Source organism: Syngnathus floridae, chromosome 8 (assembly GCF_059516105.1).
Source record: "Syngnathus floridae isolate MCC-2025c chromosome 8, RoL_Sflo_1.0, whole genome shotgun sequence".
Classification (NCBI taxonomy): Eukaryota; Metazoa; Chordata; class Actinopteri; order Syngnathiformes; family Syngnathidae; genus Syngnathus; species Syngnathus floridae.
This window is the reverse complement of record NC_142420.1, coordinates 8,625,394-8,651,606: the sequence shown is the minus strand read 5'-3', so window position 1 is coordinate 8,651,606 and position 26,213 is coordinate 8,625,394. Positions and strand designations below refer to the sequence as shown.

Sequence of the window (26,213 nt, the reverse complement as noted above, 5' to 3'; positions counted from 1 at the left end):
CGTTTTGATGCTTTATTTTGCTTTTCCACTCAGGCTTCAATAAGCTTGGCTCTGTAAGAACAAGTCTCTTCTGAAAACACAATAAATAAGCCCCAAATGCCACAAAGGTGCTGCTTAGTCACATTAATTAGACAGACCTTTATTAACACTGCAAAAGTCTCGTCTAGACTTGATTATTGGTATTGTTTAGCACTGCTGCCTCACATCAATAAAATTCGGGTTGCTATCTGCACATAATATAATATAATATGATATAATATAATATAATATAATATAATATAATATAATATAATATAATATAATATAATATAATATGATATAATATGATATAATATAATATAATATAATATAATATAATATAATATAATTACAATAAAGATGCAATTGAGTTCACTGCAGGTCATTCTGCCCCCAGAAGAACATTTTCACCCTCAATTGTCAAGCACTGACATTCACCACATTTCTCTCAGAAACTACAATTTTGGATAACTTTAATATTTTGAAGAGTCCTATCTCTGCACTGCAAGCAAACAGGCAGGACAACTGCTCTTGAGGCAAGGGTTGTGAACTCAATCAGCCACTTGTTTATCCTTGTGGCATGGAAGTACTTTGGTTGCCTCGCTTTGCCGTGGTGTGGCTAGATCGGCAAGTTGACGGGGTCAAAGTACTGACCAGAGCATGAGCGATTTTTTTTACTTAGTTTTGACTTCACTGCCTCAAGCCTGGTACGACACTGACCAAATAATATCACCACACAAGTTTCGGAAAATCTCAGAGAAAAAGAAACTTCCTGGTACAATCTAACAATAGAGACAAATGATTGCAAAGAAAATAAGATGCATGATTGCTCAGAAGTATGATAAACTGTCTACGCTTGATTGAATATAATTACATAAAAGTGCTCCATGTTTGTTGCATATGCTTCTTTCAAGTGTTCCTCAAGATAAGATGCAAGATGTTTATTTCGTAAAAATATGGTCCCAAGGCGGTACTGATGAAACAGCCCAGCTATTAACTTTCTAGTTGTCTCTCTTTATTTTTAGATTGACTTGGGTTGGAAGCTCATCCAGCAGACAGGAAAGGACATCTTCAGAGGATTGCTGAATTACATTGATTAATTATAAAGTGTGATGAGACTGACTTCATTTGGAAAAATGGGCAAATGTATGTGTACTCCACAGAGTTAATTGAATTAGAGAAATAAAATTAGATATGATTGGAAAAAATTTACTTCAGCAAAGTCTGAACTAATATGTTCTACCAAGGCCCTCAGCTCAACAGTCTTCTTTCTCCCTCAATCATTGCCCCATGCATCAACACTATTCATCAACAAATATCATATTTCTATTTTTAAGCAATATTTATTCTTTTTTTTTTCCTTTTTCAACAAAAAATAGCTGTCTTTGAGATTACAGGAAGGCCTCATTGTAGTCCTGTATTATGTAAACCTTATCCAACTGGATCCTAGTCTCATGCAATAAATATTTCATCCGAAACATGAAATGAGGTCTCACTGAAAATGTAAAATTGATGCAGCGCAAACGCAAACACAAAAGCTGCAAAATGATGAGCTTCACTGGTGTAAACATATCCGATAAGAACGAGATAAGTCTCTGAGGAAAAATGTAGACGATACTGAGGTTGCTGGAGGTGAAAGGACATTTCTTATCTGCCTTTTCCGGAATGCTAATTGGTTGTGTTTCAGGAAATTAATCAACACAAGAGATGGAGGAGGAGGAAAGCACTGCCGTGGACATTGGTGAGAAGTTAGGGCAGAATGTGACAACAATAGCACAAACGGTCAAAATCAAATGCCTCTGAAATGAGTCCACAAAAGAAGAAGAAAAAAAAAGAGAGGAATAGAGAGCCTGAAAGAGAAACAAACCATTCCTGGATAATCGGATTTGTTGTGTGTGGCTGTTCCGCCCGCCTGGCCTCACGACCTCCTTTCATTTAAAAAAAAAAAAAAGTATAATTAATGCAGAACTGGCTATAATCCTGGTCACGCCGTCATTTTTTCAATTGAAAGCAACATCTTGTGGGACCAGGATATGCAGGTGAGCGTATCTGAGTCGTGACTATGAAGGACCCAGAGGGAATTGTTGCACTGGGAGGGCGCCATCACGGCGAACAAGGGGGTGGCGTGACGGCGTCAGGATTAATTTTGAGAGAGTCGGGTAGCTGAGGCAGGCTGATAACATGGGTCAGTAGTCGCACAGACACCTGGACTCCGTATGTTCCTCTAGAAAGCAGCTTTAATGTACTGAGAGCCATGTGGATTTCTCGTCTAGTCCCAAGAAATTGGCAAGGCGTGTCAGCGGAAGATCAGTTACCCGATGACGGACAAAAGAGAGAATGTGAGCCTGCCTCTTACGATAAGCAATGAATATGTCCTAAAAAATATATTTCAATCATAAATAACTCTCGGAATCAGCGAGAAATTATTATATTGTAACGGGCATATCAAGTCTGCTGTGTTGACACCCACAACGGCGCAACAGCCATTTTTGTTTTGGTAAAAATCAACATTCTCTGCAATATGTTTTGTTTACAATAAGTTACAATATTTAAATTGTAACTTAAGTTCAAATGTCAGCCCTCAGAGTAAATCGTAGTTATGTGGTTGTGATGGATCATTCCCCGCTTAGTATGCTGTGCACAATTGGCCTGTGCTTGACTGGCACTGAGTGAATCTAGCAGATGCTTGTGGTAGAAATTACAATGCTTTTCAGGTTTGCGTCAACATGGTTGTCAAAATATGAAACTTACCGAAAAATATAAACCCTAAGCTTCAACAAAAAGCAAAAAACAAAGAATAGTATGAAGGCTCTTGCTTACCTGTGACGTAATAAGCATAAATACTATTTAAACTGGACAGATAGGGATAGACAATTTTTGGAAAGGCCACAAGTGCACCAAAGTAGTAATATCTTTTTTCAACACAATTTATTTTGAATCGAAATCTGACCACAATTGGGTGGTAATTAAATTTTGAAATGGCGTCAGACTGTATTGAATATACTGTATGGTATATTGAAAACCATGAAAGAGTAAATACCTGTTTGGTCATTTGTTTTCCATCAAGTCATGATTCTAGAATTTACATTAATCACAAAACCTAATTATTATCTTTGCCATTCTCTCAGTTTCAAATGTCAGAACATTGTGTTCGCTGTTCATTGACCTTTCCTAAACTATCAACACTGCCAGCAGCGCTAATAATTTCTATCTCACGCTGTGCTATCTTCAGGCTCCAAACAATGAGACAGTTACAATACATGCTTGTGCTTATTTGCGTGCTAAAATATGTGTTTGTGACATTATCAGTCTAGGAAATGGTGATTGGATGAGGTGAGAGAGCAGAGGGTGTGTGTCATAGATAGTATAGTAGTTCGCTCTCAGATGGGCGTGCATAACACTTGTGCTTTTACTGTATTCTAGGATGGACTGGAATATTTTGCGACCATGCTACTGGCCTCATTTAAAATATTTTCACACTCCGCAGATAAAACCGCTACCTGTTGATTGCAGCGAGGCATTCCTGTTGTTTCCGAAAGCCACAATTGCCAATTGATTGACCTCAAGGTTTGGCCATTATTGCCGAGTGCTAAAGAATCGACTTGCACACGCACTCAGATCCGGATGTCTAACTCTTCATATTTTTAAAGGTGCAATAAAACCTGCGCATTTAGGCTGATTTAAGGGCTGAGTACAATTGTGAGAAGCAGACAGACAGGGCGTAATGCTCGATTTGTGGACACTTGGATTATCGGAGTAAATGGAAAGCAGAGGCGGGACGACAAGAGGAGGCTTGTTCAGCATTTGTTACTGGAAATGATGCTTCCATTTTGAGAAAAGTCACTTTAACGGGTGACTTACTTTATTGATTAAAGGGTGTTCTAGGGATTAAACCCTTACCTTATATTGATCCAGTTCAGTTTGCAAGGATGGGAAAGGAATAGTGCCGTCTTGGTCCTAATATTTTACTTTATACTTGCTTCACTTTGTATGCATGAATTAATTGGAAGCAAACCCTGTCTAAATTTAATCCATCAAGGCAAATTAATTGGTGATGTCAATTTGTGGTATTTACAAATATTGTCTGACATGCACCTGAGAGGCAGTGAGGTGTTTTGCAAACAAAGCAGCTCAACAGTCAGATAACTGACACACAATGGTGGATGCTGATTAGCTCGAAAAGAAGATGATGGAATGCAATTCGTCACTCACTCTGAGGTGTTTTATCTCAAGTGCTGCAAGACAGACACGCACAGAAACAAAGTGCCTGCTTCAGCTTGTTATGAAGACACTATTTTGGCAGCTACAATTCAGGGCCTCGTGCATAATGTCAAAGTTTGATGAGGTGTTGCCACTAATTGCAAGCTTTAAAAGAATACTGTGTGGATTATTTGGGACGATGATGATGACACGTTGAGGCAGTGTCAAAAATTATATTTACATCCATCACTTATTTATTCAACTTCAACAACATTCTCAGGGTCAGAACTGTGTGTGTGTGTAAAATGACCCCTGTTTCTCATTTTACACAAAAGACAGAACTCTTGGTAATTTCAATTCACAAAGCTCTTTGGCCCAGAGATTGCCTTTTCTTAGTTGCAGCCTAGCTTTCTGCTCAAAATGTGCCAAGTTACCACATAGCCACGGATGGAAAATTTTGCTCAGGATTTACACAATGTAAAAGTGTTGAGGAAAGCCCAAGTATCTACTTTGGCTTTTTTTTTCTAACCCCACACCTAAAAAAACCCCGACTACTGAAATGGTGAAAAAGTTTTACCCTATATCTCAAAAAGTCAATTTGAAAGAGTTTTTGGTCAATACATGCTTTCTATGATCTAGAAACAGAATATAAACTGGAACGACTACCACTGAACTGTATAGAAGCAATAAGAGGACATTTTTTTTCAATTATATTTTCCATTCTCATTCCAAATGCTACAATTCCTTCCAAAATTGAATCCAAGTTTATTTTTCTTGTCCCCGTCATTTTCCATTCCTATCGACCTTGCATACCCTTCTGCCATCAAAAGCAAAATTGAGTCCAGCATGTTTCACTGAAGGGAATTCTTCAATTGAAAAGATTCGACTTTGTCTCTACAAAAAAAAAAATCTCAGGAAGAAAATCCTGGCTTCAAACCAATTTCCTGAAACTCAATGACCCTTTAATGAGCGCAGCAAAAGTCGCTGCTCTTTCGTCTTCATGCTTCCATATGACAGATGATAGACTGAAGGAGTGGGTTTGTGCTCACCGCCTGACCGACTCTCAATGATTGTTATTATATGGTTCTGAGCTCCTTACTCAGGAAATGACAGACCGTCCAATTTATTTCAGGGCAGCCTTAGTATAGGTGAGTGGATGATACACAAGTAAACCTCATGTAATAAATATTACTGTAGTTAAAGCTTCTTCAACATGGTATTGCTCTCGCTTTTTTCTCCTGCAAAGTTGATTGCAGTAGAATAATATTTTGTAATTTCAAAGTGACTTATTCGACTTTTGGGTGCGTAAGCGCTTTATTAAAAAGTTCCTCAGCACCGGTTCATTTCAGCTGGTTACCCTTCAGTGCGCACAACAATCTTTTTCTCCTTTCGTCTAAAGCGTCGATTTAAGAAGAAATTAAAAGGATGAAGTTCATTCTAAAGTCATTAAAAGCGGTTCAATTCTAAGAACAAAACTGATAAGGAGTAGAACACTCCAGCCTGCTGACGAATCACTATTCAATGGTCCTCTTTGTGTTAATACTGATTTGAGGGCACACTGTTGACATAAATAAGATTACTTTAATAATGGTGGTTACATAAATTACTTATAGACTATGAAGTCATGCACTTTCTACAGCGTTTGTTCTCATTTGGGTCGAGGCTCAGCTGGAGTTAGCTAACTTTGGACTGCTCACAAGCCAGTGCAGGTCTACAAACTACACATTCACACCAATTACAAATTTAAACCCTTCAATTAACACGGCATGCATATTTTTGAAATATGGGAAGAAGCCAAAGTACCTGAAGAAAAACACATGCAAGCATGTAAAGAGCATGTAAACTTCACAGAGAAGTCTTGGAAGAAGTGCTAACCGCCGCGGGATGGTGTTGTCAGGAAATAATCAGGTGTGTCAAAGTCTGACACAAGTGACTATTTTGAAATGGATGTTTGCATTTGGTAGACTCGATACAGGCATTTATTCGAATTGGAAAAAGCCAATGTTGACAGAGGGAAAAGCATCTTAAGATGTCGTATCACTATATTCAATATTGATTGATACCGCCCTGATGGATTTGAAACTGCTACAAATAGGATTAACGTGGATTTTGATCATTTCTGTCATTTTTACGTCTAACAATTTGTATCTGCAATTGTGTCTTGAAAACAAATTAACAACTCTGACAACAACAAAATAAAAAGGGAGAAACAAATCCATAGCGCAGTAGAATTATTTGATCCAACACAGATCGATTTAAATTTCAGCAGTCATTCAACATAACTAAGCCAGATAATATTTCGAGGAGATTTATTCATTTTTACATAACTTTCAACTGCGTCTTCTACAAAAGAAACATTTTCTCTGTACAATCTCATTGCAATCCCCCCCACCCTCACCCACATGAGCAGGCAAGAGGATTTGTACCTCATTTGTATGAGCTTTCTGCCATCAGTCTGCACCAGACATGAATACTGTCTTTTTATCCCAAGGACAAACAAAATAGACATTTCAGACAGATGATTAAATTGAAATGTATCTTGTCTTATCTATTTATACCCAATATTCAAGATACTGCGTTTGCCTTAAAACATAAAAAGACACTAAAATGATTGAGGTTTCTGTCGTTAAGAAATTGCTTTTTCAATTTTGAATTGGGAAATGTTATTTAACCACTGTTGGTCTAGCTGAAGGTCTACCTCAAAGACTAGCGACAACAAAGAAATTAAATCGGATGATATTGTTTTCTGAAGCAAATGCGGTCATCAAGGTTGATTGTGTTTGTTGAGAGTTAAAGGTCAGTGGGAGAAAAAAAAAAAAAGGCAACTAGATGTGTTTATTGAGCATGTCACTAAATGTTCCATCATTCAACAGGCTGGAGATTCAACGGAACGGCATAAGTCAAGTCTGGAAAATAAAACACATACATTCACCATCTCCATCTACACAATCTCATTTAACTTCAACCAGTGCAGCCGGCACAACATAAATATTTCACAAGATGTGTTTTACAGTGCAGCCCCAGCAACATTTCACGAGAGCAAGTCCTCGTGGTTTGCTTTGGCAAAGACACAAAATGAATTCGCTCGCGAAATAACAGCTGCGAAAAAAAGGAGCGACATGAATGTTGATGTGATTCTTCAACTCCAAAAATTGACAGCACTAACCCGAACTTAGATAAGGAGTCAAAATGAATTTGTATTGTGTGAGCACTAATCATTTACTATAACTTTCCAATATTGCTAATGCATCGTCTAAGTTACAATTTTGTCGATTTGTGTCGTGATGGAATTTTGGACATTTTCAACATTTCCTTCCGTGAAGAAAAAAAATCCCACACACACACACAAACTGTTGAACCAACATTCAGTTGAATAGCAACCAAAAGACATTGATATACGTCATTGGCAGTGAATGAGTTAAGTCTTAAAGAAAATCCAAGCTGGAGTTATGGATGATTTTAATACAGTCTATTTGGATTCACAGAATAAAATTAAACCAGAAGGCACGCTAAAATCTTTGCAGTAAATATATGACTTGCTAAACTATTTTTCTGCAATATCTGGTGATTGAGAGTCAGATTAACATCTGCTGGGTCCACATGGTGGTAATTCAATGAAACTCTCAGACAGGAGGAAATGTGAAGAAAAACTGGATCCAAAATCAAACTCATCTATGCACACAACATATTGACTCGGTGTGAGCGCCGTGACCGCGACACCATGGGGCTTTTTGTAAATATCATTGATCTTCGCCTAATGGGTAATTCAATTCCATATTTCAACAAAATCTAATTTGTGGCTCCTTTCTCACTTAATTGATCTGCTTATTTTGAATTACTTTAGACACTTGTTGTGTTTCCCTTGCCACTCACAAACCCGCGTCAGAACTGCCAGCTCCGTAAAATCACTGGCAGAGTCTACGTTCAAGTCAACTTCTCATCTTCATCCAGCAGTCATGGACTCCACTTCCTTTGCGCCACCAGCGATATCCTCCACCGTAGCCGTCGCCACTGCTGCTCACTCAACCCCGTCAAACTTCATCTCGGGAAGAAAATCCTGACTTCAAACCAATTTCCTCAAACTCAATTGGGACGAATCAGCAATCATCCTCATTGGACCAAAAGCAACCACGGCTTCGCCTTGGACGCTGGACCCACCTCCCTTCCCCTCACAAATCCAAGTCTAATTTCCTCTCTTTCGACCAGCATGTTAAACACCTCTCAAAAGTAGCTTTTTATTTTTTCTCAAAATCATTACCTACCTTCACCTATCTCCCTCCTCCTCTGATCACACTTACCCGCATACATATCCATGGCTCCTCATACCCTGAAAGAACCAATTTCAAAATCCTCCCCCTGACCCAAAATGCCCTTTTCATAAAGTAGCTGACTGAGTATCTCCATCAACACAGTCCCATTCCCGTCTCCTCCAATCAGAGCCAAGCACAAATCACTCAGAGGCCTTCTCCATTTCTTTTTGGAACTCGCACCAAACTCTTCAAGACTCATCTATTTTGCACAACTTTCAAAGAGACAGTTTCTTCGGTTTCCTTTCAAAAAAATAATTTCCCATCAACTTGAATAATGTCATTGGAAGTCCTGAAACCCATCTCGACTGTGGTTTATATTTTTATATATTTTTCTCATTGACACGGAAACGTGGCCCTGACAAAAGACTAGACAACATTGATGTCGCAGCACCATGATCACCATTAACACAATAAAACGTCTCATTATTTTGCACACTTACACCAATGACGTTGATATTTTGGCTAATTAAACAGACAATGTTCACCGTGCATCACCTTCTCAAACGTGTGCGCCGCGCCAGGGCAATTACGATTGGAAGAAAAGCCAAGCATGTTTAAAGTCATAAATGCTTAATGGGTTCAGGTAATTGGATTTACAGAAATGGCACGAAAGCTGAAGTAGTACCATTTGAGGGAAATATATGATTGGGTAAAATGTAAAAATCCTTTGCTGCAATTATTACTTCTAGGTGGGTTGTATTTAGATGGTGACAGGAGCGGTGCATCAGCAGAGAGCTACGCCTGACCTTCCCTGCTGTTGAGCGCATTACACTTCAATTAACGACAACGGCCTGCTGAGAGCAGAAGGAGCAGCTGCTGGGTACACATGGTGGTAATCCAATGAAAGTCTCAGACAGGAGGGGGGGGGGGGGGGGGGAAGTGAGGAAAAACTTGAGTCGCAATCAAACACACCAAGGAGACAACATTGCACATCTATAGACCAAGCAGTGAGCCCTGACCCGAACAGCATGAAGCTTTCACAGCACGCAAGAGCTAGTTACAAATATGCCCGATTTTGCCAAATGGGTAATTCCATTTCATGTGCAACAAAATCTAATTGGAGGTTCTTTTCCCTCACTTCATTGATACTTTTTTGATAAATTATTATAGAGACTCGTTTCCGTTTTATTTGACCCTTTTAAAATTTTACGAATGTGCCATCTAAACATTTTACAGATTTAGGTTACGTGATAAGGTTTCATGAGAGGGACGAAATAGTAAGACCACATCTGAGGGTGACCAAGTGTTCACCCACAAAAATGATTAAATTAACATATTCAATTAATGCCTCTTGAGTCCCTGATGTTATTGCGGTTTATTCGCCTGACTTCCCTGTAGGCAGCACGAGTTTACTTTCCACTCAGTGCTGGTGTGAATGTGAGTGCCAACACGAAACAGGTTGACCCAAGCTCAATTTCTAATCATATCAATTTGTGGTTGAATGGAACTCATTTTGGTTATTTTAGTGTGATGCACTAAAGAGGGAATAGAAAATGCTGTGTATTTAAAGTAAATAAAATAAAAATAAATGAATAAATAGACGCTTAGCAGTGCAAAACTGACTGTCCCAAGTATAGAAAACAATTCTAATTAAGTCTCCATTACGAGCTATGCAATATGTGTACAATGTTAAGTCATGTGAAAAATGCAAGCCGAAAGCTGATAATTAAAAGCAAGATTGTTTATCGCCCACACAATAGACAACCATCTGTCAGAATGTTTTTCTACACGATCCATGTTGTAAGAAAATGTCACCTTGAAACTTTGGGCGTGTGACGCGAAACCCAATCCTGACAACATCATTAACATGAAAAATGTGCAACAATACATTTGTGCCGACAAGATTAAAGCCCCCCAACAATGCCCGGACCTTATCGGAAAACTTTACCGGCAGTGTAATTACGTGGGCACCAGCCAGCCTTCAACAACACCGTTGGTCTGATTGGATCTCACCTTGACTTGACCTACTTGACCCCGGGCGACTGAAACAACTCCGTACATCAAGACAAGAAAAAAAAATTAGCTAATCAGCTGATAAAGACTTTAGATAAAAATGTCTCGATCCAATTACACTTCGAAATAACTCCTTTTTATTGTTCCCGGCTGCAAAGGATGCAGCTTCTTGTAGGACATGGTGATCATTTTTTATGTTGCAAATTCTTCTTAAAAACTTTCCGGAACTTGTTCAGACTGAGTACACTTTCTGTGTAACTCACATTATAATGGATCTGATTAGTAAATAAAGAAATGCAAATTGTGTGAATCATTTAAGCCTACATTCTGAAAAAACAAAACAGCATGAGCGTGTGGTTGTTTGTAGAACTGACTTGAAAACACATATTTGACTCAGCTCCAGAGGATTTTGTAGCATCTGACTCATCTTAATGTCAACAATCAAAATAGCTGCATATCGAGTATTTATGCATCACGTTCTCTTTTGTAGCATTTCAAAAAAGGCACGTTTGAATGAGGCTTCGAGTTGTGTCATGTCTGTGTAAAACCAATCATCATTGATGGGCTCTCTTTTTTTTCCTCGAAATCCTTCGTACTGACACGGTATGGCGAATCTTTATCCGTTTTGTGCCCCGAGGTTGTAATTCAAGGAACCAATTATTGAATCCCCAAGAGCTTTGTTTGGCCCCAGTGTTACTCACCACCTGGAGCACTGTGTGGGTTACTCTTGACATCAGCACCCTGACGGCCTTAGTCAAGTTACTTAGACAACTTTAGCATGCGGTTTTCAAACTTTTCTCTATGTATCAATGACAAACGTCTTCCAAGTGTTAATTCTGACACTTAGAAAATTTGAATGTGATTATATCTGTGAGTCAAAGTCTCATGAGGAAAAAAAAAACATTCCGGCTAAGTTACTTGCTCAAGTGTTATAATTATTTTTAAGGCTGTACTTCATTATAGCTACATAATATGCTTGTCTTTGAAAAGAAGTTTGTCAAATCTACCTTCCTATACAAAGTTTAATGGTTCGATGTAATTTGTAAGATGTACTTCATCGTTCAAGCCTTCGAACCTGTTTTATGCAGCCTTTTATAATGTCACCTCATTTAGCCATTCATATAACGGTGCTGTTGCCATGGAGCATTTGCCAAGGAAATTAACATCTCGTGCACATTTAGATGAAGCTGTGTCAAGATCAACCTGGGCCTCACTCTGCACTAAGCTGATGCTATTAAAAAGTGTCAATCAAGGAGGTCACCACTAAGGCATAGGAGTAAAATTCACAACCCGCTACTTGAACCACTTATTTATTCTGTCAACACGCTATTAACTCAAAAATTGTGTATAAAGAATTTCCTGTCCCTACTGAAATTTATAGAGATGCCACTAAGCCATCTCAGGCTTTGCAAAACACCCACAGAAATTTGTTTTCAATGAGGACAAATTGTTTTTTATTAAGACAAAATAATATTATTAAATTGAATCTAAAAAAATAAACAGTTGCGACATTGCCATTGCAAAGTAGTATAATAGTCATACAAACTAAGAAGAGTTTCACAACAACTATAAATGGCTCAGTAAGTTGAAATAAATGGTTTTTCCTAGATGATAAAGAATATATACCAGATAGTATTCTTTCTTTTACTTTCTGTGTACATGCTGCTTCATTGATAAAAACACTACAGTTTTCTAACGTGTTCATTGTAATCAATACCAAACTAACCCCGCAACGTGTTGTTAACATGAGTTTAGAAAAAGTGATGATGTCCATTCAGCACACTGACTAATGAGCCAATATTGTCTGTCTGTCAGCGTGTGGATAGCAATTGATATTCATTTCAGTTATTATGAAGATTTATGACTCAGTTCAATATATTCAGTAAATATGCTCCTATAAATTAGAGCCAAATAATAAATGATTCAAGTATATAGCTTGTTCATCACATTAAATGCCAGTGGTCTTTCTTGCCAATTATAGTGAACCTGAACTACAATCGATGGACTCGCTAATCTAAATTCACATACCATCTGTAGCTTCTACACGCCTGTCTGAATGTTCCCTGGCTTGGTAAGACAGTGATTAAAATCAGCCAATACTCGAAGACAGCATCACAAAAAAATAATGATTTCCTGCTCCACTTTGTCCACCTCTCACCGCAATTCAAAGATAAGCTCTAGAAAGAGCCATAACGCAATAATGTACTTTTCTTGATTAAAAAATATTTTAAAACTGAAAAATTGAACATGTGCACGGTTGATTTTTAATAAATGTACCGCCTAGAGGGAATACTAATACCCGGATGTTATATTGCTTTCTGAAAATGCAATGAACATTATTATTTGAACATTTTGCATCTGACAATTCCATTTAAATCAAAAGTAGAGGAATTCAATGCAGATTGATAAAAATGCAATCTGGAGCAATGCATGTCGTGTTGCGGAAGGACAAACATTTGCCCAACAATACAATTGGTATATTCCCTGAGGAAAGCTACTGGGAAATTCCATCAATCCATTTTCTGAAGCACTTGTCCTCATTAAGGTCGAGGGTGAAATGGAGCCAATCCCAGCTGACCGAACACGAGGCTGGCTACACCCTGGACAGGTGGCCAGTCAATCACAGTTCACGTATCGAGACAGGCAATTATTCACACACACATTCACACCTATGGGAAACTTGGAGTATTCAATTAACACAAAAAAGAGCATGTTCTGTGGATAAGGAGGGGAACTGGGCTACTCAGAAGTGAGATTGAACATCAGATCTCATGACTAACTAGCCCCACTGCGAATTGTTTTTTTCCAGTTTAATACCACAGTGGCCAGAGAGCCATTTGCTAAAACTAGGTGCTGGTAAAACTGGTTGTAATATGATCACTGTGCAAATGGATTCCATTAGGTGGTAATAGCATGTGCAAAATAATCTGATTTGGTCACAATCTTGTTGAGGGTCAGGAAAATTTGACAGTGACGTAGTGTAAAACAGCCCAAATTATGTTACCGTATAGCCATAGAAGCAGAACTACACATTTTTTTACAATGCACCAGAGTAGTGGGGAGTTCTCTGGAAGTGTGGTCAAAATATGTTGCATGAGAGCTGGAAAAATAAACTTGTTCAAACCATGCCAAAAATGATATACGCTTTAAAACAAACGTTGTCATATGCTCTGAATGAATACAGATACAGTCTTGTAAAGTAGACATACATATGAGTGATGGGGGGGGAAAAAAGAAAAATATTTTATGATAATAATGCAACGTGCATCAGACAAACAGATGTCCCAAAAAAAATTGCTAAGATGTTTCTGGACAAAGCAGGACATTATGTTCTAAGAGCTACGTGCTGTAAATTGTCTTTCTATGATGCAAGATTCACCAAGCTGGAGTATTTTGGCAGTCTGTAATATACCAAGCCAACAAACACTATGACCCGGCACTTGGCAATGTGTTACTCGGTCCTGGCTTCGAGCCAGGACGTATTCAGTGACAACATGAGCAACCAGCCCGTTCCAGCCATTATCCAATTGTTTGAAAGCACACAGTCTGTCCTAATTGGATGGAAACAAGCTGAGAAACTCCATATAATAGCCTGGGAAATGAGGACAGAGAAAGGAGTCACCTACGGCTCCAGGTTGGAGCGTAATGAAATAATTAACCGCTATGGGATCTTCTCCTGTGGTGCACAAGGCAAAGAAGTTGCAAGTGTTTTCAAATTGCGAACATTTGTAAAGGAGTGAGGAATAAACGTAAAGAAGACCTGGCATACTGATTGATTCCTGCTGTTAGGACATGCGGGGGGGAAAAGTGTCTTTATTGAAATGTCAGGAGCCTTCCACCCTTCACGAGAGACGATGGTTGATCTGACAATCCGTATCCAAAAGCGGCGGAAGGTTTCATTGCACATAAAACATCCAAATATCCTCTGTTTGAAAATTCAAAGTCCGTCAGTTCTGCTTTCCGAGGAGGCAGGTTGCCAAGACTTTGTTGAAATAATCTGTTCTTTCTCCAAAGCAGAATCTTCCACTATGCCAAATTTTCACTCTAAACATTTTCAAAATTGATGCAACGTCGAAATCTACTGTAACACACACTCCGGCGACCATTTGGCATAAGTACAACAACAAATCACTCTGCATGATGCTACACTCACTCATTCCAAAATAGAGAAGTTACAGAGCAAAACCGCAGCTTGCCGGCAACTTAGCGGCTTTCAGTGTCAAAATATTCCTCCTCACGGTTAAAGATACATTTTTTTCCTGCTATTTTTTTTCCTGGAAATTCTTATCAGTGCCAAGGAGAATCAGAATGGCTACAGTGTGTTCCATAACAATAATACGTTCTACCACGAAATTCATTTGTTGTACCCATTAATGTTGAGCACTGTAATTGGAGGGGGAAAAAAAGTTGCAATATTTTGACATTTATTGTGTTCTAATTTGTGAATGTGTCAGTAGATGAACAATAAATTAAAAAGAGAACATTATGTTACTTTGCGCATCTAATCACCAACTTGGGAACACTTTTTTTTTTTTTTTACATTATCCGGCATGTAAATGACGAGCCACTGAGATAAATGATCAGAGTGAGAATTTCATATTTTTCTTATTTAACAGCCTTGATCCATTTATGAACGCTGCATTAATTCACGAGCTTTAAATATTCATTAAAATACCTACAAGAATTCTCAGAAGCAAGATAGTAGCGCCAAGTGGACAGTATTCAAAAAAAGAGCTTTAAAATGTAAAATCCCATTTGCGGCGTCTTATCGCAGCGAGTCTGACAAGGAGCAAGAATGGCATTGAAAAGTGAATCATTTAAAATAACTTTTCTTTGAAAAGTGACTCCGCCGGGATGACACGCTCTCAGACGGCACTTTTGAATAATACTTTGCCGTTGTTATTTACGGAATATTAAATATTTTAGAGTTTCGAAATCTATACGAGGCAAAAAGGCGCTCGGTGGACATTAAAGCATATTTTCACTCCAGGTGTTCTCTTTAGGTGAATTCCTCCTTTCTTCTCATTAAATCTAATTGTCGGTGACGTCGAAAAGAATAACAAAAAAGAAAATGTCAACGGAAAAGAAGGAGATCTCGATGGGCAACTGAGGGGGGAAAAAGAGACACCATCAGGGGGAAAAGCGTAACACTAATTCTATTACCGGCGGGAAGATTTAGTGAATACAGCCAGTGATCCAGAGTTAATAGGGGTGATGGAAGAAGGAGATCTAAGCAAAAGACCAGCGGGCTGACAGTCCTGTGCTTGGGATTTGCGACAGCCTCTTCAAGTGCCTTGCATCTGACTAACACCCAAAGAATAACCCATGTGGCCGGCTGGAAGAAGTGACAGACAAATAAGGCGGCTACTTGACAAGGACCCCCGAGATAAGGCACGCCGAAGCCATACTTTTGTATTCCGAGAGGGGCAGGGTGGTGATTGTAATTGAAAACGGCTCGGGTACGGGAGGTCAGCAAATTCAACAGCCTGAGCAACGTGCTTGTGTTCCAAAAGCCAGGCATTGATATTTTTTGTTGTCCCCCAAAAAAATACATCAGTATGACTGCCTTTTTTTTTCTATATGAAGAATAACCTTCCATCAGGAACATACTGTACGTGAATTGGCAATCGCAATCTACACTTATCTGTCAGGCACAGAGGTGTATCAAATATTGCAACGTGCAATGGAACAACAAATGAAAGTCGAATACTGTGGCTATATAAAAAAACAAAATGGTTTGTTTCATCAGAGCATAGCACCAAAATGAACACTACTATACCTACGGTGAAGCAGAATTGTGGCAGCATTATGCTTAAGGCCCGACTTATTTATGGATTTATTTTTCAGCTAGAACTGGGGCCTTAGGGGAAATTGGCAACGCCCTCCCAAAAAATAGTTTTTGTTAAAGCTGTCAGAGTGATGATCTGTGTAAAAAAAGAAAAAAAAAAGCTCTCTCTGGTCTCATCTTGCTCCTTAAATCAGATTTTCGAGAAACCACCGTGGCTGAGGAAAAACAACCAGAGTCAGAAGGCTTGACTGATGAGTTCTCAAGCATATCGCACACAACAGGCATATAAGAGAATCAGAAATGACTTGGAAGGGATTTTTTTTAATTGATTTTAAATTACCAAAAAATAAAATGTTGTGTTATATATCTATGGCAAATGAATCACGGTGGCCATGGCTCACATCAGCTTCTTTACACTTACTTTACGTTCCAAGCGAATCCAACTCCCAAAATGTTACTTTTAAACCACATTGGGGTTTCACTATTCTGGTCACGCAAGCCATGAAGTGGATGTCACAACAATTCCATTCTGAGACACCCCCCCCCCCTCCAAAAAGAAAAAAAAGCATTATATGAAGCCATCACAGAAAAGCGGCATTTTCCTTTATCCAGGGAATTCCATCCGTCAACAAACACATTAAAATTTTACTCTTTTTTTTTTTTTTTTGATGCTAATGCACAAAAACATGCACCCCATCCCTTATTGTCCCACCCACAGGATAACTTAAATTGGGAAGCAATCCAAGGGATATGCCCCATTGAATATTAAGATCATATGCATTTAAAACCCCCAGTTAAAACATCATAAAGATTTTTATTGGAATAACTGTTAAAGTTATCCCAGGTGAAGTCATGCCACGCTTCAGTGCAGCTCTTTGCTTTTACTGGGCTGGGTCTCCCAAATATGAATTAAAAACTCATACAAGCAGCAACTTATGAGGGAAAAGTAACTTGCACGACACACACGCTGCAAGCAAGTTGATATCAGCAGAGAGCCCAGAGGGGAATACAATATTAAATACCTTTTTTTGCCGAAAAGATGATTTATTATTTTGAGCCCCAAGGTAATCTTTTTTCAGTTTACTTTTAAGGGGTTGTTTGTAGTATATAAACTCGTCATAATTTACGTGCACTTTGCAAATCCTTGCAATATCGCTGCAGCTAATAAACAAGGTCATCCAGCAGCAGTCAACAAGAATACGCATATGTAATTTGATTAATAGAGGTTTTCAAGAAATGTTTACGCTATTATGGAACATTATTAAAGTTAAATTGAGTGAAAGTGATTATCATAATTCTCTGTCTTTAATGACTGCATGGCTGATATGAAACTATTCAAGGGTATAATGGCCTTTTGTAAGATGCTATTTGCTCATGTAGGCCTACTGCTGACACAAATGATGGAAATTGTGATTTGGAAATTTTCAAAAGTTTGCTGCTTATTTTGGAATGCAGCACAGGTGAGTAACTTTAGCCGGTCATCCTTTTTCATTTAAGTCTTCCTCTTCTATCTTGCATTCGATCGTCTGCATTAGCTTCTCGAACTCCAATTGTCCTCATGTCTTCTCTCGCTTCATCAATCAGCCTTCTCTTAGCCTCAACATTCTCCCGATAGCCTTGTCCGAGCCATCTAAGTCGTCTCTAACTTTTTTTTTCCTCCCAAAAAAAAATCTAACCTTGGCTCGAGCTCATTCCTAATCCTATCCATCCCAGTGACTCCTAAAGAAAAGCGACATTTTCATTTCCGCCAGCTCTGCTTTCAATCGTTTCTTCTGCACCACTGTCTATAATCTGTACATCATGGCCACCCTATCCATTGTCTCTCAAACCTTCTCCTTCGTTCTAGAAGACACACTTCAATCATCGAAGAACCTCTCACATTTTCCTCCATCTGTTGCCAGCGTTTCTTCACTTCCACCGTTTCTCTGACGCTCCACATTTCAAGTCCTCCCACTTCTCAGACTTGCTAATTCACACATACTCCGTTTTAATCATTCCTCTCCTCTCCAGCAAATGCCTTCACCTTTCCAAATGTGTCATCTGCAAACACGATGGTCCGTAGGGATTTCAGTCTAACCTCATCTGTCAGCCTATCCATCATTATTCTAAAGAGGAAGAGGCTTAGCACTGATTCCCGATGCAGTCCAACCTCCACCTTAAACTCCCTCTGTCACACATCTCATCACTATTCTGCTAGCCTGATACATATCCTGTACTAATCTAACATACTTCTCTGCAACTCCAAGACTTCCTCATGCAGTATCACAGTTCCTGTCTAGATACCCTGTCATCAGCTTTCACGACTGTACATCCACACACACAAAAAAAATGGCCACTAGCTCACTTTCCCTCCATTCCTCAGGAATATTATCACCCTCTTGGCTTCTATTAAATAACCTGGTCAAAACCCCCGGCAACCACATCTCTATGCTTCCATACCTCGACAGGCGTCGACTGCCTTTCCATCATCTATGTACATATATATATTTTATGGAGTGGGATATTTGGTTAATTAGCGGATAATACTGGTAACTTTGAATGTACCGTATTTTCCGCACTATAAGGCACACCGGATTATAAGGCGCACCTTCAATGAATGGCCCATTTTAAAACTTTGTCCACATATAAAGCACACCGGATTATAAAGCGCATAGAATAGATAACTCAACGTTGCTCAAACGTTAATGCAATCACAATATAGTAACACTCGAAATAGTGAAAATAATAATATATCAATAACTCAACGTTGCTCAAACGTTAATATCACACAACACACAAAATAAACACGTAAAGCTTACTTTAATAAGTTAGTCGTCATCCACGAATCCTTATTGGTCCAGATATAAGGCGCACTGGATTATAAGGCGCACTGGATTATAAGGCCCACTGTCGGCTTTTGAGAAAATTGGAGGTTTTTAGGTGCGCCTTATAGTGCGGAAAATACGGTATCCATAATAGTGAGAGGAAATGAGAATATTTACTTTGCAAGTCAACAGGGGACACCCCTAAATTTTAGCTTAGGGGAAAGTGCACTCCTTGTGAAAATAAGTAAATAAACATTAGGCTGGAGCCCTGTGTGATATACAGTATATACTATAGGCAATTAAATGTTAATGACACCTCACACTAGTGGGAAAAAAAAATGCAAAGCGAGACGGGGCGATGGTTTTTCTAATAGGAGCCGGCAATGGACTCATCTGTTGCAAGGGGGAGTTCTTTGAACACATTGGCTGCCATATGCAGTGTTTTTGCAAAGACGTAGTGCGCTTTTACTATATGGAATGCAATATAATCTCTTTGCCTTGGCTGCCACTAATGTGGCCCGATAGCTTTATAAAAGATTCATTTGCACATAAAATCTCACACACTAGTACAAATTCTCCATGTCGCAGAATTAACTCACACTAGACAAACATTTAATTTCAGGGGGAGCTGATTTCCATCCCATTGTTGTTATTGATAGGAGGCTTGTAATGGAAAAACCTTCAAAGTTGCTGCACTCATAAGTCAAGGTACACCTGTAATAATTCGCATAATAAACTCAGCTCGATGAGTTTTTTGATTGACTTGAATAGTAGACAAAAAGAAGTCAAGGAATGACAAAAGTAATGACGATCAAAGGCCCTTCTATGTTTCAAACCAAAGCTGACTTGGTTCCAGATTTTTCTATTCTAAGCAGGTTCTAAGCAAAATTGAAGGGATGACGCCACCGCGGCAATTTGCTGGGGAGTATCAGCAAACATCAGAGGCCTAATGAAGCTTACGTGAAAGACACTTTGCCCGCCCTCTGGTGTTACAAGCAATTGGACTCTGATTCTGTCTCATCCTCTCTGCAATTGGATCCTGTGTGAAATGCTCAGACCAATAAATGTTAGATCTATTTAAGTCTCTCGTTATCCTTTGCTGTCATATAGCTCGATGAGTCTTTTGCACCATGAATCACTTTCACATAGATATTTAGATGGGTCAGTATGGAAAGGAATTGTCAAAATTACAATGCATCATTACACTGAATATACATAATTGGAATTTGTGGGTGACCCCTGCTTGTTTCTCTTTAATGAGCACAATCACGAGGTTATGGGAAACAATGAAAATCGAAAGACAAAATGTTAGAAATGGAAACAAGTCAGTGCTTTTTTTTTTGGGGGCCAGTTTTGATTTGAAAGCCTGTTGCCACAAGTGTAACATTCACCTAAACTGTATTTTAAGCAGGACTGCCGAGCTTGTCTCTTACATGCAGCTTTTTATTTTTTGGATAGGCTCGTTATCCGCCTCAACATTTGACCAAAAAAAAAAAGCTTTCCAAAGATGTTTCTTTGTTCCTTTTTGTCAGTTTTAAGACTTACTTTTTAATGACCATATCACATGGTCTCAGCTAAGACATTGACGTGCTCCCGATTTAGAGTAAAACTTCTTTCAGATTCTGACAATCGGTAAATTATTTCTAGTCCAATCTTTCCAAGTGGCCTGGTCTCAAGTGGCTCTATTATTGTTGATGGCTGATCCAAGGAATTACTCAGACTTGTTACAATCTCTGAAACTAACATTCTATTCCATTTTAGCCTACATTTATAAATGCATTACATCTTAACCCACACTTACCTCCCAAGATTATGAAAGAAAAATGCTAAAACGTGTTAAACAGTCAGAATAAAGACAATTGGGGAGGGGAAGCTGAACAAAACCCAAACGCTTCAACTCTCAGATCTCAGACTTTCAGTAGCGAAAAACACAGCCTGGGGTCGTTTGATACAAACCGCAGTCACCGTATGCCAATCAATAATCAGGCCGGGTTGCAATTAGTAACGTGGAAGGCTTGTGAGATTCACGTCAGTTCAATCGAACATCGAGGCGGGCTACTCATCCGAGTGATTCACAACCCAACAGTTTGTCCCACGCTGAGTCTGAATTCATGCCGTCGATCTTCTTTATATGAAGCATTCAAGGTTGGAAATATGCATCTGTCAAACGTCCCCCATTACCCTGGCTGCCTGTCACACCTGGGGCAGCTCACAAGCAGCCGGGGAAAAAAAAAAAAAGACAGAGTGGAGCTGTCAGGAAGCGAACCCTCAGCGGACTGAGAAGGCACCAGCTTTCCCCAGCTCTCCGGCTCTAATTTCTGCCAAACTCTGATATTTGTCTGGGTCCCTTGCCGAGTGCTCTGTTAATGACAAAGGGGCGAGTAGCTGAGACGGCTTGCATTCCCCTCAAAGAGACGATTGTTTTATTTATTGCGATGAGACACTTTCTAGTATGTCGCATATTCATCTGAGGAAACTGAGTGCTGTTGAAGGATGCTTGGGGATGCTATGAAAAAACTCCCCCCACATTGAGGACTAATAAGGAAGACGCCAATGTATCTTGGTACAATACAACTAAAAATAGAATTAAAAAAAGTCTTTAGTGGCTGTTGGATCATCATCCGAGCTGCAACACAAAACATGTGTTGACGATGACGATGGCATTGTGTGTTGTCTCACCTCGACAACAGATGTCTTTTCACATCACAAAGCTATTTCTCTCATTTGGCCCGCCCCGCAGTTCAAGAGAGCACAATAGACTCTGTCATGAATGAAATATAAGAACAGCGCTGTATTACTTATGAGACTTAATGTAACTTTGCTCTCAGCCGTTTTCAGGTTTCATTTTCATGCATCAGTGTGTGTTTTTTTTTTTTTCCACAGCAGCCGGTGGAGCATTAGAAGAGTGGAGTTATCAGCAGAGGCCACCTTTAATCAAACCAATAATGTTCACGTGAACCATTATGGGGCAAAAAAAAAAAAAAAACATCTTCCAGGCCCTCTCCAGATAAATTGGAGGCATTACTCGCCCACCAACACCACATTAGTCAAATGACACCAGGAGTTTCGCAGAGCATTTGAAGGATTCCAGATTTTTTTTTCTCTTCAACTTTCAGTTTGATGAATTTAACGCAAAATCAGAATCTTACGTGACTTGAAAGAAACATTTTCGGTAAATGCTGTAAGTATGACTGAATGAATAGCAATGTCACCTTTGTCATGGCCTAACCTTTCCCCGTGTCACACAACAGTGGACTTCTAATCATCTCCTCATCCCGTTTCTCAAAGCAGAAGAGTTAATGTTCCGTGCACAGCGATTTACACACTGCCATTTCGACTACACACGTGTCTCCTCTCTGCTTTTCTTTATACCTCTTTATTTTCTAACAGGTCTTCCTAGTGCAATTTACAATCCAGATCAGAGCCAATCAAACATGCACGGAGGAGAATCAAATCTTGCAGCACCGTCTCATAAGTCAGATGAATATGAAGTCACATCTAATTAAAGTCGGCTTGATTTCTAACTTCATTTGAGATCCACTTTAGGTTGGTGAGAGTCCACTCAACACCTGCTGATCTGACCTGAGCTCAAGTCAGAAGTCCCTTCCATGCAGCAGCTTTGATGATCCTGATTTATCACCCAGTTTCTGTCTTCTTCCTCTCTACAATCTGAAAGCACTTCTCATCCTCCCGCTCACACAATTCAAAGAAGATTGCTGCGGTTGTCATCGCCGCACTTCATAAAGCCACACTCGGACGCCTTGGCTAAAGGTATGAAACAACTTACCTCGCGCTGTCCCTCCGAGCTTAACGTCTAATTCATCACGGGAAAACAGTGCAGGAGGAATCAATCTGTGTGCACTCGGCCAGTGAGCAATGAGCTTTGCGGTGTTGCTGCACCTCAGTGCAAAGTGAATAAATCAGCAAAAAAAAAAAAAAAAAAGGTCTTACCTGAGATCTCGGTGATGCTGCTTGTGCTGCCGCCGTTTGTAACTGATCATATCTCTGCAAGTGGGACAGCATCCGAGAAGAGGAGGATGGAGAGGATGCAAGCAGAGCGAGTGAGGAGAGGGAGTGGGAGCGGGAGGAGCTGATGGGAAAAAAAAAAAAGAAAGAAAGTGGCAGTGGGCAACAAGACAGAAAGAGAGAGAGAACGGAGAGAGCAGTCATGCTCTCACACAGCGCCGCGTTACACTGAAAAGGATGTTCTGGCTCTGGGAGGTGCTGCTACCCGGCCAAATGACATCTGCGTCTCTCTCCAAACCATTGGCTAAGAGGAATCATCTCCTAATAAGCCATTTCTTGCTGTGAACACCCGACACACACCCGCCCCCTCCCCTCCCTTCAAACGGCACATATATGCAAAAACACATGCAAGTTGTCTTTATGCAGCCTTCAAAGATCTTTGCAGCCCCTCCCCTTTTGCTACTCACTGCTATTCTTTTTCATCTGGTTGCTCTCTCAAGTTGTCCCCAGTGCATTGCACTTCATTTCTCGAAATTGTTGCAGGATCCATGTTCTTGTTTTGTCACCGAAGAATACAATTGGGAGGATTTAGTAATTGCTATAAATACTTTTTGCCTCACCCAGCCAGCTGGGAGAAGATAAATCGGCAACTCTAATGAGAAAAGCCCACGGATGAGTTGAGTTTTTAATTTTTGTGCAAGTTATCCAAATGTGTGAAGATACTCAAGTTCTTATTTAAATCTAACAAGCTCATCTGTTGTTAAATTCATTCAAAGTATTAAGAGCAACAAAAGCCAATTGATGTAAAATATTGTCATGGGAATGGAGAGGAGGGCCACCATCCAATTTTGTTGGTTGCTGCTTGTCTTCTTTTCCCTTGTACCTTGTGTTTGACTTCATTTCCTGCCCTTCTGTGTTTCCTCCAGCAGTTATTCCTTGGTGTAACCACAAAATGGTTGACCCGACAACAGAACACATTACTGATCAGTCAGAGGCCACGGACAAAATTGTTCTAGCTTGCTGCTAGACTGCAATGTCCTCGTATTGCAACGTCTGTGTGGGTGGGTGGGTATTTCTCCCGTGAAAAGCTTTTTTTTTTAAAAGTGAAACCTGATGTGAAAAGAAAATTAATTGCAGACACATTATTCATTCAATGCTTGTGAGATTAATAATCAGATCTAATGGTGCTTGGCAGTCAGCGCATGACTCGACTCTGGTTTGCATAGTAGAACACTGATCTAATCGCAAAGTATTTTTTTTCTTCTAATGTGTGCTTGAATACAGGATCCACTTTCATGAGCTATCACAGCGATCATATCCACCCACATGATCTTTTAAATAATTTTATGCTATTCATGTCCACCTGAAAGTCACGTAGTGATGGCCGACACTGTCACTAAAGGTGTCACAGTACTCATCAGGAACCATTATGGGGGTCATTGGCTAGCTGAAGGACACTTGAATGTAGTCAGAGGGGAAATCACAATTAGAATTTTTCTCAGTCCTCCACCAGGGTTTGTATTAGCCACACATAATTCGAATATCAGAATTTTTGTATCCGGCCAAATTGTCCTGCGGGAAAAAGCTGGAGCATGCGGTTTGCACAAAAAGTAGAATTAAATTGACCGCCTATGTGAACGGTTGTTTGTCTATGTGCCTCGTGATGGATCGTCGACCTGTCCAGGTGTACCTCGTCCAAGGTCAACTGTGATAAAATCTAAGAGAAGTGATAGAAAATGGATGTTTGGAAGTATAAATGTATTCGATTGGTAGATTGTCTCAAAGTGACCTCTCGCCACCTATAACCCACCAAAAGCAGTTCAATGGATTTAGCCCTGCAGGTCTTTATATTAATTTTGACATTTAAAGCCTGTATCATATCAATTAGCTTTATACACGACATTTACTGAACACAAGCATGGACACACATAAAAACATTTTTTAAAAGTAAACAACACAGACACAAGCTGACAGCATTGGGCAGTGACAACACAGAAGTAAACATATCAAACATTAAATACTGCTTATTTTGGCCTTAAGGTAGGTAACCTCGATATTACTTTGTTGGCTCAGCGGTGTTTGCTTTAATAGTTTATGTCTTATAGTGAGTTTTCCCAGAAATTCTGATGTAATTTGGCAGATGGTTTGTGAAATATTTTTTTTCCCTACTGATACAGTACGGATTTGATTCAGTTGTCTGAGACATTGAGAAAAATATCATTGTTAGGTAATATCGGCACAACATGCTATCCAAAATTACAAGGCCACATCTAGCGTATGCCCCTTTTTTTTCACCAACAGAAAATTAAATTCATTAACCAGTGCCAGAGTGATCATATTTAATATGTCTGAAATTCCACCACCACGTCTATTTCTGGTCAATGTAGTCATTAAAATGTAAATCCCAGCTGTCATTAAGTCTCAAGCAGTTCACATCTTCCTTGACACTTACTGCAATAGAAAAAGGCTGATACTTACCATTTTTTCTCCATCCCGCTCCCTTGGTCAAATGACACCGACGGTTTGGTGATGAAACGCTTCGTCTTCCGTCACCCAGAAAAATGTGTAGGCAGCATCACGGTGCGAACATATGTGCTACGGGCGTGGCAAACACAAGAAGGAAGTTCTAAACAGGTGAAATGAATGAATTCATTGGACTCAAGCCAAGTGACACAAAATACAACCACACCCTTAAAAAAAAAATCAATAAATACATCACATGCAAAACAAAAATAACAATGCACTTAGTAAGTCACATCATCAGATATCAGATAAGATTTCTACCCACTTGTAATCCAGGATTTAATTGTGGCACGATGGTGGCAGTCATGATCTAGCATTAGTATGAATGCACACCTAAAAAAATAAAATAAAATAAGCCTTACCGTGAGAGACGTCCAAAAGTCAAAGCAGTCTTTTGGTGAGTTGAATAAAAAATAAAAACTTAAAAAACATTTCCACAGTTACTTATTGTACCCTTCTGTAATTATTGCTGAAGACATACATTGTCCCTCATGACTCAATAAATGTGTCTATAGTGGTGTTTGCTGTTCCATCACGCAAACCAAACATTTGCTTGATATTTGCGTCCATGTAGAAAATATTTAACAGGCCCTCCCTTGGAGCTGAAAATGAATGTCAAGACTGCATAAAATACAAAATGAGACATGACAT

General features: G+C 39.4%; 1 protein-coding gene across 2 annotated transcripts in view; it reads right to left on the bottom strand.

Moving 5' to 3' along the window:
- thsd7ba (thrombospondin, type I, domain containing 7Ba) overlaps nt 1-25,943 on the bottom strand; it is an 87,171-nt gene extending 61,228 nt beyond the window's left edge. For both annotated transcript variants that reach the window (XM_088383056.1, XM_088383055.1), the window contains exons 1-3: nt 25,925-25,943; nt 25,518-25,634; nt 23,025-23,163 (exon numbers count right to left, since the gene is read on the bottom strand). The gene's annotated coding sequence lies outside the window, so the exon portion shown is untranslated. The remainder of the gene's footprint in view (nt 1-23,024; nt 23,164-25,517; nt 25,635-25,924) is intronic.
- Between the last annotated feature and the right edge of the window lie 270 nt (nt 25,944-26,213).